This window comes from Lichenostomus cassidix, chromosome 1 (genome assembly GCF_008360975.1).
Source record: "Lichenostomus cassidix isolate B80296 chromosome 1, HeHo_3.0, whole genome shotgun sequence".
NCBI lineage: Eukaryota > Metazoa > Chordata > Aves > Passeriformes > Meliphagidae > Lichenostomus > Lichenostomus cassidix.
The window spans coordinates 85,007,158-85,023,709 of NC_139479.1; the positions used below are offsets into that span (position 1 = coordinate 85,007,158).

The 16,552-nt window shown below is 44.1% G+C and overlaps 1 long non-coding RNA gene across 1 annotated transcript in view; it reads right to left on the minus strand.

The window, feature by feature from the left end:
- Window positions 1–235: 235 nt before the first annotated feature.
- LOC146445062 (uncharacterized) overlaps window positions 236–16,552 on the minus strand; it is a 31,348-nt gene continuing 15,031 nt past the window's right edge. Inside the window, exons 2-3 of the long non-coding RNA XR_014853504.1 lie at window positions 13,397–13,454; window positions 236–2,379 (exon numbers count right to left, since the gene is read on the minus strand). This is a non-coding gene — a long non-coding RNA (uncharacterized LOC146445062). The remainder of the gene's footprint in view (window positions 2,380–13,396; window positions 13,455–16,552) is intronic.

Genomic DNA, 16,552 nt, shown 5'->3' on the forward strand with positions numbered 1-16,552 from the left:
CAAAATAGTTGTTGATGTCCTGTGTGGGCCAAGTGTTATCTGTGGGCTGTACCTCTGACAACTGATGCAAACCAACCTGTTTGTGCAGTCGTTGTTTTTTTTTCTCATGGAACCAGGCACAATCACATGGCCAAGTTTCCAGAGCTGAGTTCTTTACTCCCTTACTGCTCATCTTTGAAGAATGAAAATCCTCAGTACACATTGCAAACACAGGTATTCCTCCAGCTCCAAATTTCAGCATGATTAAGAGAGCAGACTGAAATCCAAATGTGCTGATGCACTGCAGCTTATTATGCCAGTTAGGACTTCCAGCAGCTACCTGAATCCTTCAGGCAGTAGAATGTCTGAGCTCTACTAAAAACACATATCATCACCTCTAGATATCACCTGTCTGATTCAGTTCAGCTCTCAATTACACAGGTGTACCCTGCTCAGTTTAATGGAGCTCCTCCTGGATGCACAGCTGTGCAGACCAAGGGAGAATCAGGACTGCTCATCACTATTCTTTGCACTCATCTTTAGTTGTGCATTTGCGACGATCATCAGGAAGAGGCAGAAAAGGAAGAAAAAGCTTGCATTTCTGCTTGATAAAAAATTATAATGTAGAGGAGAAGTGCACATGCTGGTAGTTGGTAACCCCTAATAATTTTCCTGTTTCATAGAAGATTCTTTTTACAATTTCTTGTGGCACATCAGGCACCAGCTGCCAGCCAAGGTAATGAGCTACACACAAAGGCTCCCTGAAGCAAAGGGAGAGATGCAAGAGGAGTTGTTAAATAATTCAATAATTGATGCACTCCTTACTCACCCTGTAACTCTGATACTGACAGGAGCGAAAAAACACTCCCACAAATGTGGCACTCATCCCAACCTTTTCCTATTTGGTGCTGAGGGATAGTCAAAGACTCTGGGAGCAAAACTGATGGATTTAGTCGGATTTACAAGGGCGCAATCTCGTGTGGTGTTACGAGGCTCAGCTCCCAGGGATGCTTGACCTCTTCCCTGGCTTTTGGCAAGGAGCTTGTTGATGACTGTTTGGGACCTCTTGGCTCAGGAGTGGGTTTTAAGCATGGAGACAAACACGGAGATAGAAGATTTAATCTGTGGCTCCTTTGGCATTACTGTCACGGGTGAAGTGGAGAATCCGGCAATCCGTTGATGCTACAAGCAGATTAGGCTGTCCCCGGGTGTCACCCACCCAAATGCTGTGCCAGAGCCCTGCATATCAGGTCTCACTCAAAAAGCTGATGGATGCTGCTTGGGATGTGATTGAAAAATCTGCTAAGATGAAGAAGTGGAACAGGAAATGAAGACTGAGCCTTTTAGCCCTGTGGCTGGGTCCTGCCCTAAATGCAAATGGAAGAAATCCAAATAAAGACAACAGAGCAATCATAAGAAATGTAAATCCAGAAAACCGGATTGAGGGAAAATAAAACCAGGAGGAATCAGAAGGGGAGCACTTTAGGATAGGAGCACATAATTCAGTACTGTTAGAGCAAGACATATTCCTCCAAGTTCTTGGAGTAAGAGGTTGCCTGGGTACCACACTGGGAACTTTCAGATCCACTCCAAATCTGCCAGCAACAGTCACCCCCATAGCCCCAGAGAACCAAGGGTGTGGCTAAATCTTCATAGTTTGCAACAGAAGGCATGATGGAAACTCCTTGCCCTTATCCATCCAGAATTAAATATTTTGGATATTTTTCTATATATGAATGTTGCCCTGTATGTCAAGCTACAGGAAGATGGTACTAAGGGAATGCCATCTTCTTCTCTAAGCACAGTTTGGGAGGGATGCTGGTTCCAACAGGTCTCTAAGTTTGGACAGCTCAGCTGTCTGTTTTCATCCCTTTGCTGCTACTGAGCTCTGCAGTGCAGTAGATACACCTTAAGGATGAGATGCCACCAGAGGGACAAGCTCGAGGGGTGCACCCATGGAAACCTCATGAGGTTCAACAAGGCCAAGTGCAAGGTGCTGCACCTTGGTCAGAGTAACCCCCAGAGCCCATACAGACTGGGGGATAAAGGGATGGAGAGCAACCATGAGGAGAAGGACAGGGTGGATGGAAAACTGGACATGACCCAGCAATGTGCACTGGCAGTTCAGAATGCCAACTGCATCCTGGGCTGCATCCCCAGCAGTGCAGCCAGCAGGCTGAGGGAGGGGATTATTTCCCCCCACCTCCATTCAGGTAAGAGCCCACCTGCTCTGGGTCCCCCAACATAAGGAGGACATGGACCTGTTGGAGTGAGTCCAGAGAAGGCCACAACAATGCTCAGAAGGCTGGAACACCTCTGCTGTGGAGACAAACAGAGAGTTGGGGTGCTCAGTCTGGAGAAGAGAAGGTTCTAGGAACACCTCAGAGTCTCTTCCAGTACCTAAAGAAGATCCAAGAGAAAGCTGGAAAGGGACTTTTGACTAAGGCATGTTGTGATATGACAAGAGGGAATGGCTTCAACTTGAAATAGAGTTGATTTAGGCTACAAGAAAGCTGGGGACAAACTTTTTTGCAGGAGAAGGGGGTAATGGTTTTAAACTAAAAGAGAAGAGATTTAGATTAGACGTTAGGGAGAAGTTCTTTTATGATGATGGTTGCCCAGAGAGGTGGTGGATACTCCATCGCTGCAAACTCTCAAGATCAGGTTGGACAGGGCTCTGTGCAACCTGATCTGGTTGAAGATGTCCATGCTCACTGCGGGCAGATGGGACTAGATCAGCCCTAAAGAATCTGTGATTTTTTCTTTGATTTGACCCCCAGTGGACCACCTCTGGGCATTAACTCAGGAGCAACATTTCCCCTTCCACATTGCTTCTGCAAAGTGTTTTGCTGGTTTAGTCCCTGAACTGGCTCCCCAGACAAACAGCACAGCCCCAGTGCAGGAGCAGGGAGAGTAGCAAGAACACAGAGCTGGCAGCATGGCTGGGGGAACAAAGCTGCTGCCTATGAGGTACCTGCTGAGGCATCACTGAGCAGAGCTGCTGGAGGCTCTGCCACAGTCCCGGATGAGCTTTATTCCCTGGATGAAGGCAGAGAACTGTTTGATTTGATTCATGAAGGCAGAATCCCAGCTGATGAGCATGAGAGCTTCAGAACTATGTAACAGATGGAGGTAAATAGGTATGTCTACAAAACATTTTTCTGCCTCTGAGGCATACAGCCTTTTCAAGATCACAATGATTCACAGAAAGGACAGTTTGAATTACACTGTACAGAACTGATTAAGGGGAAAAACAATTTAAAAGAAAAGGAAATGTACACAGAAATGTAAATTAGAATGGATGTTTCTAGTCCTGGCTCATGCAGGCTGTTCAAAGAAGCCTAAAAACAACCGCATAAATTTAATTGTTTTGGCTGATTTTATTCCTTTGGAAAAAAAGAATTTTTTTCCACCATCTGAGATAAAAATGTCTGTTACTTTTCACATGCACCCTGTCAAATTCTCTTTCAGACTTTTAACTTTATCTTCCATGCTGTGGGAAAATACCTTCTGCCCAATTTCTTTACCTCACGCTCTCCTTTGCTCCTCCCTGCCTTTTCACCACCTCACTGAGACCTAGTGTGGTCCTATTTGGTCCTGTGTACCAAATAGATGTGGGACTATTGTAATCTGCACTGCAAATTCGTGCATAAACCAAGACGTCGACTTAGTACAAAGAAGTGCTTAATTGTACTGCAAATATATTATTTTCCTACACAGTAGTAGTCTATACTCGTGTAAATGCAATTTTCCCAGCTAAAACGTGTCGGTGCTAAGGGTCTGCATTAGCTAAAGTCACACTGTTCTACAAGAGAGATGGAGAGGGACTTTTGAAAAGGGCACATAGGGATAGAACAAAGGGAAATGGCTTCAAACTGGCAGAGGGCAGGTTTAGATTAGATATTAGGAAGAAATTTTTGACAGTGAGGGTGGTGAGGAAGTGGAAGAGGCTGCCCAGAGGTGTGGCAGTGCCAGTCCCAGAAGTGTTCAAGGCCAGGTTGGGTGGGGCCTTGAGCAACCTGGTCTAGTGGAAGGTGTCCCTGCCCATAGCAGGGGATTGGAATGAGATGATCTTTGAGGTTCCTTCCAACCCAAACAATTCTATGGTACTATGATTCTATGAGGAAAGTGAAGCACATGGTTGTTTTTTTCACAATGAAATGGAAAACAGAAGAATCCTGAGAGTACTTTTTAAAACTCAGAAAAAACAATCTGTATTTCATTGCTGGCTTTGTGGTTTTGAAGACTCCAGAGTTGCCTCCATACAAGATCACCTTGAAAAGGAAAGTCAGAGCAGGTTGCTAATTGCAACCACTTGCCTGGATTCTTCAATCCCTCTGCCTACAGTATTGGAAAAAGGTACCAAAGTGCTGGTGGTGGGTCCCTCCAAAGGAGAAGGTGAACCAGCTGCAGAGCTGCGCAGCACAATACCAGCCCCATCTGCTGTAACTCTCTGGAATTACCAAATGCATCAGGAGACTTGTTTCTGATGATTTCTCCATGGGTTTTAATTAAACTTTGATGCTAACAGCATATGAAATTCCAGAAGGCTCTGGAGTAACGTAGGAACCACAGAGGACAACCTGGTTTATGAAGGTCTGAAGGGATAAGCTGGCAAGTTCGTGTTGGTTGTTTGTGTGTTGTTTTTTGTGTGGGTTGTGTTTGGTGTGGTGGGTTTGTTTTTCCTAGACAAACCCTAGAGGTTGCAAACAGAGTGGAGTGGAGCTTTTAGGCTGGCACAAGATGACAGAGATTGGGACAACAATCACTGTTCAAATCACATCTGCAGTTGCCAGACCCAGCCAAGACAGTGGACTTGGTGGATCAGGACACACACAGATGTGCACTGTGGATGCCTTCAAGCTGTGAGCTTGGGACAGCTTTACAGCTAATGGTTTAGAGCTTGTTGGGCACATATTGAAGAGAGCTGGCCTTCAGAGAGTGACCATGAGCCACACCCTGAACATAAGTCCTTTTTTACACACACGAACCCAGAAACCTGTTTCAAAATCCAAGTTCCTCCAAATAATCCCCAGCCATTGCAAATAAAGCAACAGTCACAGCTTGGAAAAGGAAGTTGAATCTATTTCTTAAATGAAATGTGTAAGGAATGGTGGCTAGTAAGATTGCCAGTGAGATAAGACTTTCATATGGACATCCTGAACTCTAGTAGCAAGAAGAATGAAACCATAAAAGAAATAAGCTCTGCATGGTTTTGGCACAGCAAATAATTCCTGCAGTCTTGGTACTTGTATTCCTCATGGATATTTTATTACATGGACAGTCCATTCTGCATATGCTGCACGAGAGGGATATGGGCTCCAAAACCCACTTTGAGAAAGGTTGCATTACAAATAAGTTTTGTCACATGTTAGTCCTGGAATCAAAATTTTGGGTTGGTTGGGGAGTTTTCAGGGAGCCTTGCATGGCATAGATGCTTGTCCAGAAACTGGCAGAGAATTGGTACTCATGCACAAACCCAAATCATGTGAAGGGAAATTAATTCATGTGAATAATACTCATCAATTTTATACTTGTTTTGAGAAACCCAGTAATTGCATTACAGCTTTAATTTTGAGACTGCAAGAGTATTATCATATAGATATATTAATTAAATCTATGTTTCTGTAAGGAATTAGCTGGCAGTATCATTATAGAAATATGGTTAATGCCCCCATTGCATTTTGCTGGATGCAAATATTGTTTAATTTCCAGCCTCTGTGTAATTGGAAAGACTGCCTGTTCATCTCACACTGAATCTAGCAATTTTATGGGGTAAAGGGGCCTTCACAAAATGATTTGTAGATCATGAAAATGCAGTATGTGACCTTAAGAGTAATTTTCTAGCAATGGTTCTGGCAATAAAATGCCTGGCTGGGTAGTAGGGGATGCACATAAATTGCTCACATTGCATTTGCATGGGGGCACAAAAACCTTCTGAGTCATGGTGGGCAAATCACTGCCCCAGAGAGGTGTTTTTCCTAATCTCAAAACCAAGCAGCATTTGGTTCTTTCTCCAGCATGCAAGATAAGCCAACCTCTTCTCCTGGGTTCTGCTGAAGTGGCTCTGGGGAAAGGATGGAGGACATCTCCTTCTTGGTAGAAGAGCTGGGAGGGAGCAATACTGTCAGGATGCAAGTGGGATTGCTTCAGGCAGGACATGCAAATGGGTGTGCAAGGTTAAGGCACACCAAAGGATCATCTATGGCAGGTACCATCTTGCCTTCTCCAGTGGCCCATGAGGTTGCCTAGGGCAGAGTGGAGTCAGTTGAGATACTTCTTTAAAATACCCTTCCAGTCCAAAATTAAGGGGATATCAAACTCATTGGGAAGTAGGTTCAGAAAATAGCCACAGAGGTGGATGAGATGTAAGGAAATTGGACAAGTGCTTGGAATGGAGATGCAACCCCTGCACGAGCTGGGCAGTACTACTGACCACTAGAGCAGTATCTGTAAATATACCCAGGAGTAGCAAAATGGAAATGCTAAAGTATTGAAATACAAATTCCCAAGTCCTGGTCCAAACCTCATCATCTCGTTTCCCCATTGCTGAAAGCTCCAGTAGAAGTATCTAAAGTGGCAGCTGGCCCACTGACATATCTCAGGTTATTTCACTCCCAGTATTTTATTTCCTTTGTTCTTAAATAGATTTTGAATCCTTTGTCAAAACACTCTCTTTATGTGTATTCAAGCAAACATCTAAATTCTCCTACTGTTTTGGTTACATTTATGAATCAACTCAAAATAGATTTACTCCTCAAAAATTCTCACTATAAATTTTCCTCAGAGATTGACATTTCACCAAAACCTGTAATGCAACAGGAAAAATTTATAAACAAAGCTTTTAGAGAAAACATTTGAGTTTCGCTAAAGGCTGACATGGAGAGTATAATTTTGATGTTCTTATTGGAATCCTAGCACCAAATTCAGCTTTTAATTCCAATGAAACTCTTATTTACTGACCAGGAAATGACGTCTTGACAGATATTCTCTACACCCCCACCTGAACTTTCTCCCAAGAAAGAAATGCCATTTTCCAATTCATGCTATTTGAAAAGGTCTATTATTGCTTTTCTTCCCCTGGGCCCCAGGAGCTGTGCTCAGCCTCTTGAACCTGATTGCAAAAGCCAGAGCTAAGTGGGTTTCTTTAGGAAAATTGCAGTCAAGTCTACTCTGTGCTAGCAAATAATGCTGTGCCTTCAAAAGGGAATGAAATTTACACCATAAGAGCCACCTCTTTCACCAGTGTGCATCAGAGTCATTCCACAGCAGTGTCTGTAACCCCAAATCCATGAAATGTTGAGGGTTCCCTTTTTAACGCCTTGCTGCCGAATGTTTTCCAGCCTTGCAAGAGGAATTTGATGAAGAGGAAGGTCGCCTCAAACAGGGAGAGACACCAGCCTGCTGCACTGCCACTCATGCAAGGAGCAGATGGCAAGCATGGTCCCACGTTCCACTGAGAATGTCACATCACAAACATTCTTTAGACCAGACAGAGTGGCTTAAAGGGCTACCTTTTACTCAAATCCTTCCAATTGTCAGTCCCTGTATATCCCATCTGAGAACTGACCTGAGTAAAAATAACAGGGGAAAAAACCCCAAAAACTTATGCACATGATTTTTTTAAAGTACATGTGAATCATATGATTTTGATGAAATTATGGACAAGGAGGTCCAGCTAACAACTGTCTCACACATCTGGGACAGAGTAGATGGCAGACAGAGGCAGGTGGATATGAGGGCATGGGGTGGGATGGAATGGGATGGGAGCTCCTTTGCTCTGCTCTTTGTACTGGATGAAGCTGGAATGGAGATGCTTCCTCTCATTAAGAACTGTAATCATAGGCTCAACAGTTGGATGAGCAAAGGAAATCAACACTTGTGTTGATCCCTAGCAGCACGACAAGATGTGGGGTGGATGAGAGTGAAGGATTTCTGATCTTCCTCCCCAAACCTCACTCCTGAAAAAGGGGTTGATAGATGGGCTGGCAGCCCCCAGCTCCACCAGCTGGTGCAGAGTGGCCATGTGAGGTTCAAGATTCATGACAGGAAGTTTGTTTTTTTTACAGAAAGCATGTAAATACAGTGAGACTTCTTCAGGGTCAGGTTACAGAATCATAGAATGATCATTTAGGTTGAAAAGGACCCTTAAGATCATCAACTCCAACTATTAACCTAACACTAAACCATGTCCCCAAGTGCCACATCCACACAACTTTTAAATATCCCCAGGGATGATGATGGGATGCTGGGATCCACCACTGCCCCGAGCAACCTATTTCAATGCCTGACAATCCTTTTGGTGAAGAATTTTTTTCCTAATATCCAATCTCAACTCCCCTGACACAATTTAAGACTATGATGAATTGGAGGGTTTAAGAGAAAGAGACAGTCTGAGGAGCTGAATTTCTCTCTTCTTGCTCCTGGTGACAGGTCTCAGCAAGTTAAATGCATCTTTAAGGGCTCTGACAGACATGGAGAAGTTACCATCAAGAAAGACAGGATGATATATGAGCTGCTCTGCAAGAGCTCCCTGGGGAAACATGTGGCCCTGAGATTAAGTCAAGGTAAAATTTGTAACTGAGTGCTTTGAAGTTTCCTGTACCCTCAAATGAATATCCTGTTGGCTGGGTATCCTGTTACTGCCTCTTAAAAAAGCAATACTAAACTCACCACACATACAACAACTCTCACTCCAAGCCTTCTCTGTCTTGAATTCAAACAGATGAAGGTTTCAGTACATACACTTTAGGGAAGATGGATCCTGGGGGGTTGTCTGAGGTATCAAGAAGCAGGAATAAGTGCATTTCAGACAGGCTCTCTCAGAGGGTATCTCCACACCAGGGCTGAGATTGCTTGCTCTACCTTTATTTGACATCACATGATTTATATTCCACAGCCATAGCACTGCAAGAACATCTCCCTAGCCTGCAGCTTCATTTTCTGCACACAGCAACCCCAGCACTTTAATTGTCCCATAAACGTGATGGAAAGGATTTGATGCAAAGAGCTGTTAAAATGCCAAATATCTTGAGCACTGCAACTAATGAATGGCTCCCAACGATTCATGTTTCAATCTATATGCAAATGTGCCCTTTGGTTGGCTTGTGCTGGACTTTTCACTGCTGCATTACAGCTATCCAGGGAAGCCTCAGACGCATAGATCAGACAGATACAAGGCATAAATGGGAGAAGACTTAAATTATTCAGTGTTTATGAGAAAGAGAATCCAAACAGCGGAGTTACACTTTGCTTTTTATAATAACATGATTACAGATGAGCCCCACAAAGACCTACAATAACGTTGTTTTTCTCCCCCGCCCCTTGCTCCTTGCTAGCAAAATATATTGCACGATGAATAACTTGGCAAAGCTGAATGTGTGCTCAAAACAGTGTATGCCAGCTCCAGGTAAAGCCAATGCTCACAGGGCCCAGGGGGAAGATGTCTGTGAATAGACTGAAAGATTTCAAAACCTGGTCTCTGCTATTCTTACTCCCAGCACAGGAAAACATCTCCTGCAGCATCAAACTGAGACTCTGTAAACACTGCTAGTCACAAAATCTATTTCTGCTCATTTACAAACGGCACAAATCCCATTCACCTGCATCTCAACGTGCAATTCTGGTCCTAACAAGATGAAAGTAAGCTGGAGTAGTGAAGAAAGGGCTGCTGCCATCACAGGAGGACTGCAGAGCTAGTTTTACAAGAGGGGAAAAGGAAGGTTTTGTAGGATTTTGTATTGACCCAGTTCCAAGGGTCAATAACTGCATGCAAACACTGAGAAATGGCAAGAAGGACAAAGGACAATTTTATCTAAAAGCCAGTCCTGGTGCAAGAGTGGGAAGCCACAAATATCCTCAGAAAACAGATATAAAGATATCAAGGACTGTCTTGTTCATGTAGACCTTGTGGGGTTTAAAGCTGAAGCTGTGCTGGGGACTTTCCATTCAAAGAAATGCCAGAGGTGTTACAGATAGCAGCAATGAAGTGGTGAGATTTTGCATTGCCCTGAACAGTCACCTCCCCAGGAGATCTGCCAAACCAGCAGAGCAGAGTGGAAGTCTCTGACCAAGCCTTGGCTCCTGCAAAGTTTCAAAATATTTGGAACACATTCCTTGGTTTGGTGTTGAACTAAAAAGAGCTTTACAGTGTGAGGCATCTACTGTGCTTGATCCCTCAGGACCTTAATATCTGGCTGAACTTTGGTTTCCTTTATCTGCCTGGATTAGGTCTCCACTGTTTGTTTTTAACTCTTATTTCTACTTCTCTCCCTATAACTGCAGGAGCAGGATGGGGACACACTGGGAATGGGAGAAGCCTGCTACAGCAGCAGTGTTCCTCATGTGGTCTGGACATGGTCAGGCAACCACAGCAACACAGATATAGTAATCTGAAAATTCTAGCTCAATGGAGGAGATTTGCAGGATCATAGAATATCCTGGGTTGGAAGGGATGCATAAAAAACATCCAGTCCAGCTCCTGATGCTGAACTCAGTCCTCCATGAAATACTTAAATTTTGCAGCACGTTTTATTCCCCCGCAGATAAGTGGACTTGATTTCTGTTGGGCTGGCCCAGCAACAGCAGCACCTTGGATTTAAGACTGGGTTATATCAGGGTTGCCTACAAGAGTGAGAAGATGGATCTGGCAAAAAGAGCCATGCAGCAAGCAGCAGCCTGTTGCCATTTGCCAGTAGGAAAGCCCTTTTCCTCGCCAGGCTGCGTGGTCAGCTGTGGGCAGGACCACCACACCTCCCTGTCTCCACTCCAGCTCCAAAAATGTCTCTACTTTAGGTAACAGACAGAACATGCACAAATGAGCTGCTGCTGGGCTGTGGAGCCAAATAAACTTGTCAGGCTGCCAAGGCAGGAATTCAGGAAGCCCTCCTTTTCCATCTTCCCTTTCTTTGTGCATGGGAATGGACTTGCCACTAGTAATTTGCTAGTGAATAAAGCTGATAAGTTTGGCTCCCTGCAGGCCCCTGCTGGAGAACAATATTGGCTTTTCTTTTGGATTACTGGGTGGAAGACACAGGGCAGGCAGAAAGCTCTGTGCTCTTCCTCCTTCTTGCTGGAACTGTGCTTCTCTCTAGGTGCTCAGTTCTCTCTAAGGGAGATTCTGGTATGAATTGTTTTGATGGGAGAATGTCTCATCTTCAAAATTCCTGGATTTATAACTGGTTAAGGACAGAGAAACCAAGCAGTAAGGGCCAAAAGCTCTGTGTTCATCTATCCCAGATGATTCAGTGTTCTGTTTGACCTTGTTGGAGAAACTTTTAAGGGGAAAAGCAGTAGCATGGCAGGATTGTGAGCATGTTGTGCACATTCAAGAATGAGCAAAAAACAACAAAAAGAAAAAGACAGAGAGAAAGCTCCTTGGAAAATAATACAGGTCATGAACAGCATACATGCTTTTCCAAAATCTTAATGCAAAACTGAAGAAGGCAAAATACAAATATTGCTGCTATCACATAAACAGCAGCCTTTTGGGCCACAGAGAGTGAAGTGTTTCTAATGACTCAGAAAGGACCTGGTGAACGGGACAAACTGGTACAAGGTGACTTCAGAAAGGGCCTGTACCTGCTAACAGCTGGGTAACCTTTTTCATTATGGAGGGGTCCTTGCTCACATTATCCATTCTGCAGAGAGATGCTTCCAGTAAGCAACAAATTCAACAGAAACCTATTTCTCTGATATTTGTCAGCAATTGCTTGGCATCTGAACACACAGGGAGAGTGCCCAGAATTACTTCAGAAACACACTGCCTCCTTACCTAGACAAGACACTCTGATTTTAGATGACAAGGAAGGTGCTCTATTTGATTAAAGCTCTACAAAGGGTGAATTCAGGCTGGTACAGAAGACTGTGAACCTGCAGCTGAACCACAGAAGGGTATCCCCCAGCAGAGAGATACCACAGGCAGACTGGAGAAGCAATACCATCCTAGACTGAGTTGTTAAAGGGTATTTCTCAACTGCTATTCTGACCTTTTAACCTGATTCGTTTTAATTTCCACACCCATTTTCCTTGGCATTGCAAACTACATCAGGCAGTTTGTGCATGGGACCATCACCTCAGAGCCTCTGGAAGGAGGACCAAGCTTCTACACACCCCTACCAAAGTGCAGCCTGTTTTTGTTGGGCTCAGGTCCTGGCAGGTTGGCGAAACACTATACAAAGCATTTCAGTTGTTCCACAAGATCTCTGGCATTCCTTCCACTCAAAGCTATCCTCAGCTCTTTGTGTCACTGCTATAAACTGAAAACATGTGAGCTCCCTCAAAGGTCCAGTGCTTTCTGCCCAGTTACAGACAAATGCGTATTTACCAAGCAAGACACAGAGTTCAGTCAAAATTGTTGGGTAGATTTGCTCCATTGTGTCAGTGCTTGACTGTGTTGATAAATATTTTGAGTCTCAATCTGCAGCCCCAACTCAGGACATGTGGTGGGAATGTCAGTCCTGCCCAGGTGAGATATGGCAATGAGAAGCTGAGAGTGAGACATGTTCTGCCTAGACAAAGGGAAAACAGTACCATCTGAAGCTCTAAATTATTGCAGAATCTACATGAGAGCTGCTACACAACTTAATTCTTCAATCCACAGAATCACAGAATGGTTTGGGTTGGAAGAGACTTTAAGGATTGTCTAGTTCCAAACCCCCTGCCACGGGCAGAGACACCTTCCACTACACCAGACTGCTCAAAGCCTCATCCAACCTGGCCTTGGACACTGCCAGGGATGGGGCAGCTTCTCTGGGCAACCTGTGCCACTGCCTCTCCACTCTCACAGAAAGAATTTCTTTCTAATATCTAATCTAAACCTGTAGTTTCTTCATTTAAAATCCCTTCTCCAGTCCCATCACTGCATGCTAATGTAAAAGTTGCTCTCCTTTTCTACAAGCCTCCTTTAGGTACTGCAAGGTGATAAAAGGTCTCCCTGGAGCCTCCTCTTCTTCTCAACCCAACTCTCTCAGACAGACTTCATATCAGAGGTGCTCCATCGCACAATTTCTTTTAAATGTGTAAAAAGACTTAATTTTTACACAACCAAAGCAGAACTGTTCCTGGAAATTGAAAATCAATTTTTGACCAGATCCTATTTTAAGTCAGGCAGTAAATTGTTTTATTCTTTTACATGTCCAGGATTCACGTGCAGCTTTTGGGCCATCCCAGATGAGAAAATAGAAGTGGAACATTGTGTGAGGTTAATCTGGACTACACACAGAGAGCAATGATTTCCTCTAAGCCAATCAAGGATTAAGGCTAATGAGTATCTCTGCATCTTGTAACAGTCCTTTTAGGGAAATAAGATAGGACAAAAATAACCTGACTTGACCCTTCCCCTCCAAAACCAAATTTTTATTAGTGCCTGTGGTGATGGAGAAACTAGAGAAGCTGAAGACAGGAATTATTCACTTACCTGTCGTAGAATGACCATGGTTCCTGTATAAACACATCAGCAATCACCAGGAATGGACCTAAATCAAAAGAAATCAGCAATTAGTGACTCTCCCCTTGACTCAGGAGACCCAGCTCGGGGACTGTCCCAACCCTACAGCATTTCCACAGTGCTAGGTGTGGAAGAGGTCTAGGAGCACTGAAACTCCCAATGCTTTCGTAATATTAATTCCAGACAGTGAGAGACAATCCTCTAAATACATTCAGATTAATGCTGGCACTGTGGTGAATGAGACTGGGACTGGAGGTCACTTATGCAAGTAATATTTTGTAAACTGAGTCCTAGAAAGTTATCCAAGGATTAACCCAGCAAACACACTGATACTGATTTATTACATGTGTCTTTGGATCCCGTGGTACAAATTAAAGCACATGGAGATGGGGAGTACTGTCCTTAACACACCGCAAGCCTGGATGGATCTCCACCTTTCTATCCAAATTGCTTCCAGGAGAGGAAAGAAAATATCAAGTCCCCCAGCATAGTCTGAAACAAAGACCAGGATTGGATGGAGTATTTCTACTCTCCACTGCTGCTGTTGTGCAAATTTTATCTTTGCGGGATTTACATGGGAAAGTCCCGTGCTGCTCCTGAGTTTGTGCTTGCTGCTTTGATGCCATTTCATGGTGCTCCCAAAATTAAATGTATTGGGTTTGTAAGAGTAAAAAATGCTTTCAAAGAATTGAATTTCTTCAGCTTTTAATCTCTGAGTCATCCTTGCTACATGGCAATCAATAATTTTTGTATTTATGGTGTGGAATGTGTTCCAACATAGTAAAAATACTCATGCCTTAAAAAGCAGGGAAACAGGCACTCAATCTCACAGACACAATTCCCACAGGACACTGGACATGTGAAGGCTGACAAAGGATAATCTTGCAGCACACAAGACATTTCCATTCAGTGACAAAGTGATCCAGACTCATCATAAAATCTTAAATATTTTGTTTCAAGTTTTAGCCATAATTTTCATTTTTATGCTTCCCCCACTAAAAGGCAAACATTTCTTGGGGAAATGGGAGGGGATCGTTTTTCCCTCCTCCCCTGAATCATCTCCAGGTGGGGTGTCACAGAGAGACAGATTCAGTCTCACAAAAAAAGAGGTACAGTAATGTCCCATGCCAGTGTCCTTATACACTTTCCTCATGGCAATGAAAGTGATCTCTCTTCCCCACCAGCAGCAACTGCTTGCATCAAAGTAGGGACTTGGCTTTTGGTGCTGATCCTGCTGGCTGAAGTTTTCTGTAGCCTGTCAGGGGCAGTGGGAAACACAGCTGTTCCCATCCTAACCAGAAAGGCAGGATTTATCTCTATTAGCTCCTGCAGAGACTCTAAAGGCTCAACAGAATTTCCAATTATTCCTCTTTTCCTCACCAGGCTGTCTGCACTACCTCTACATTTTCACAGACCACATATTTGAAGGAGATAACTACCCCCCTGAAATTCGTAGGCATTTTCCATCCAAGTGCCTTCAACCACCTTAATGAAAACATCCATCTGCTAAAACCATCCACACGATCCACAAACCATCTGCATTGCCTGGGAAAGGAACTGGTGTCCTAAGAGCAGCCAGAGCATCACTGTCCATTAGGGAATACTCACTAGACAAACTTTGGCCACAGGCCATATTTAATGAATTAATTTTGCTTTTCCTAGAAGGTAGATGACTGGTGGAAAATCACGTGCGCACTTTAATAACTGAAAGGCTGTGAGGCACTTTTCCTAATTCTAAGATTGAACCTTCTCTGTACAGCCCATTAAATTATTACTCTTCTCTTTAATTCACATGGATTGAAAATAACTTTTTAACCCTGCCAAGTAGAGAGCCTTGAGGCAGACTGCCTAGGGATGTTGAAGAGTCTACTCCACTGGGAACAGTCAGTGAAATCTTAGCCAGGCTCAGAGCAGGCACTGGGGGAGATTCTTCAGAGGTCTGTAGCATGATGATCATAGGTCAGTGTTGGACACTGGGGTGGGTAGTTGGATAGCAGTGGGAGTTCCCTGGCTGAAGGACATCTGCTATGGACAAGTCATCTAGCAGTTCCTTTACTGTTTTCCTCTCTGAAAAAGAGACCTCGCCCAACAAGGGAACTCCTAAGTATCCCAGGCATACATTTTATGCTAATTAGACAAATGACCTAGGTGAGCTGGCCCCATTGGGTGACCACATTGCAAAAACCAAGCATGGGACATCTATTCCCACAGGCTGGGCTAAAGCCATAAGTTCAGGTCTCAGAAATGCTCCAAATGGCCTCAAATTTGTCCTTCTGCTGCTGAAGCAAAGATCTTTTCCATGGTTATCCTGGTTCCCAGCATTAAAACTACCTGCTATGTGGGCATCCTGCTTAGCCTGGCCTGTGGTGATGCTGAATAGGTCTAGTGCCAGGTTTGGAAGAGTATTTACATACCAAATCCACTCTGGTTTTACACAGGACTTTGGTGCCCAGAATCTTTTGTGGATTTTATTTTTATTTTCTGAAGGTCTAACCTTCAGGCAAGCCACCAGTCTTGCTCTGTGCATTGTCAGTCCCTTCAAGATGCCAGCGAGGTTGTACACAACAGCCAGCTAGCTTTCCCCATGGCTTGCTCAGCAGGGAACACCCCAAAAGGAAAGGGCAGGGGAAGCAGCAGACTTCCCTGCCTGTTCTTCCCACAGGGATCAGCAAGAAGGATTGGGCTTGTCTGAGCACCAGAGAGATCAGCTGCCTACTAATTCATAGGGGCCCTGGTGGAACAAAACAGCCATCTGGACCCTCTGACCCTTGCTGGCAGGTGAGTGTAGGGCACTGCAATCCCACTGCTGTGAGAAGCTCTGCAGATGGTCTGGGAAATGAGCTGGGCTAAACAGAACATACCTAGCACCTCTCCAAAACCACTCATACATAACACAAGGGCACAGAAACAACCCTCTGAAAAGTGTAATTTTTGTAAATTTGGGTCATTTTGCAGCTTTCTAGCCATCACTTAGTTGAGCACCATCTGAACAGACATCTGAGGGAGGCAGTGGGGTGAGGCTGAAGGGGCTTTAAACTACTTCTGGGTGCAGAGCAATGTGTGACACAGAGCTACACGTCACTTGCTTGCAACAAGTGGTCAACAGAAGCCAAGGAATGCTTCAGT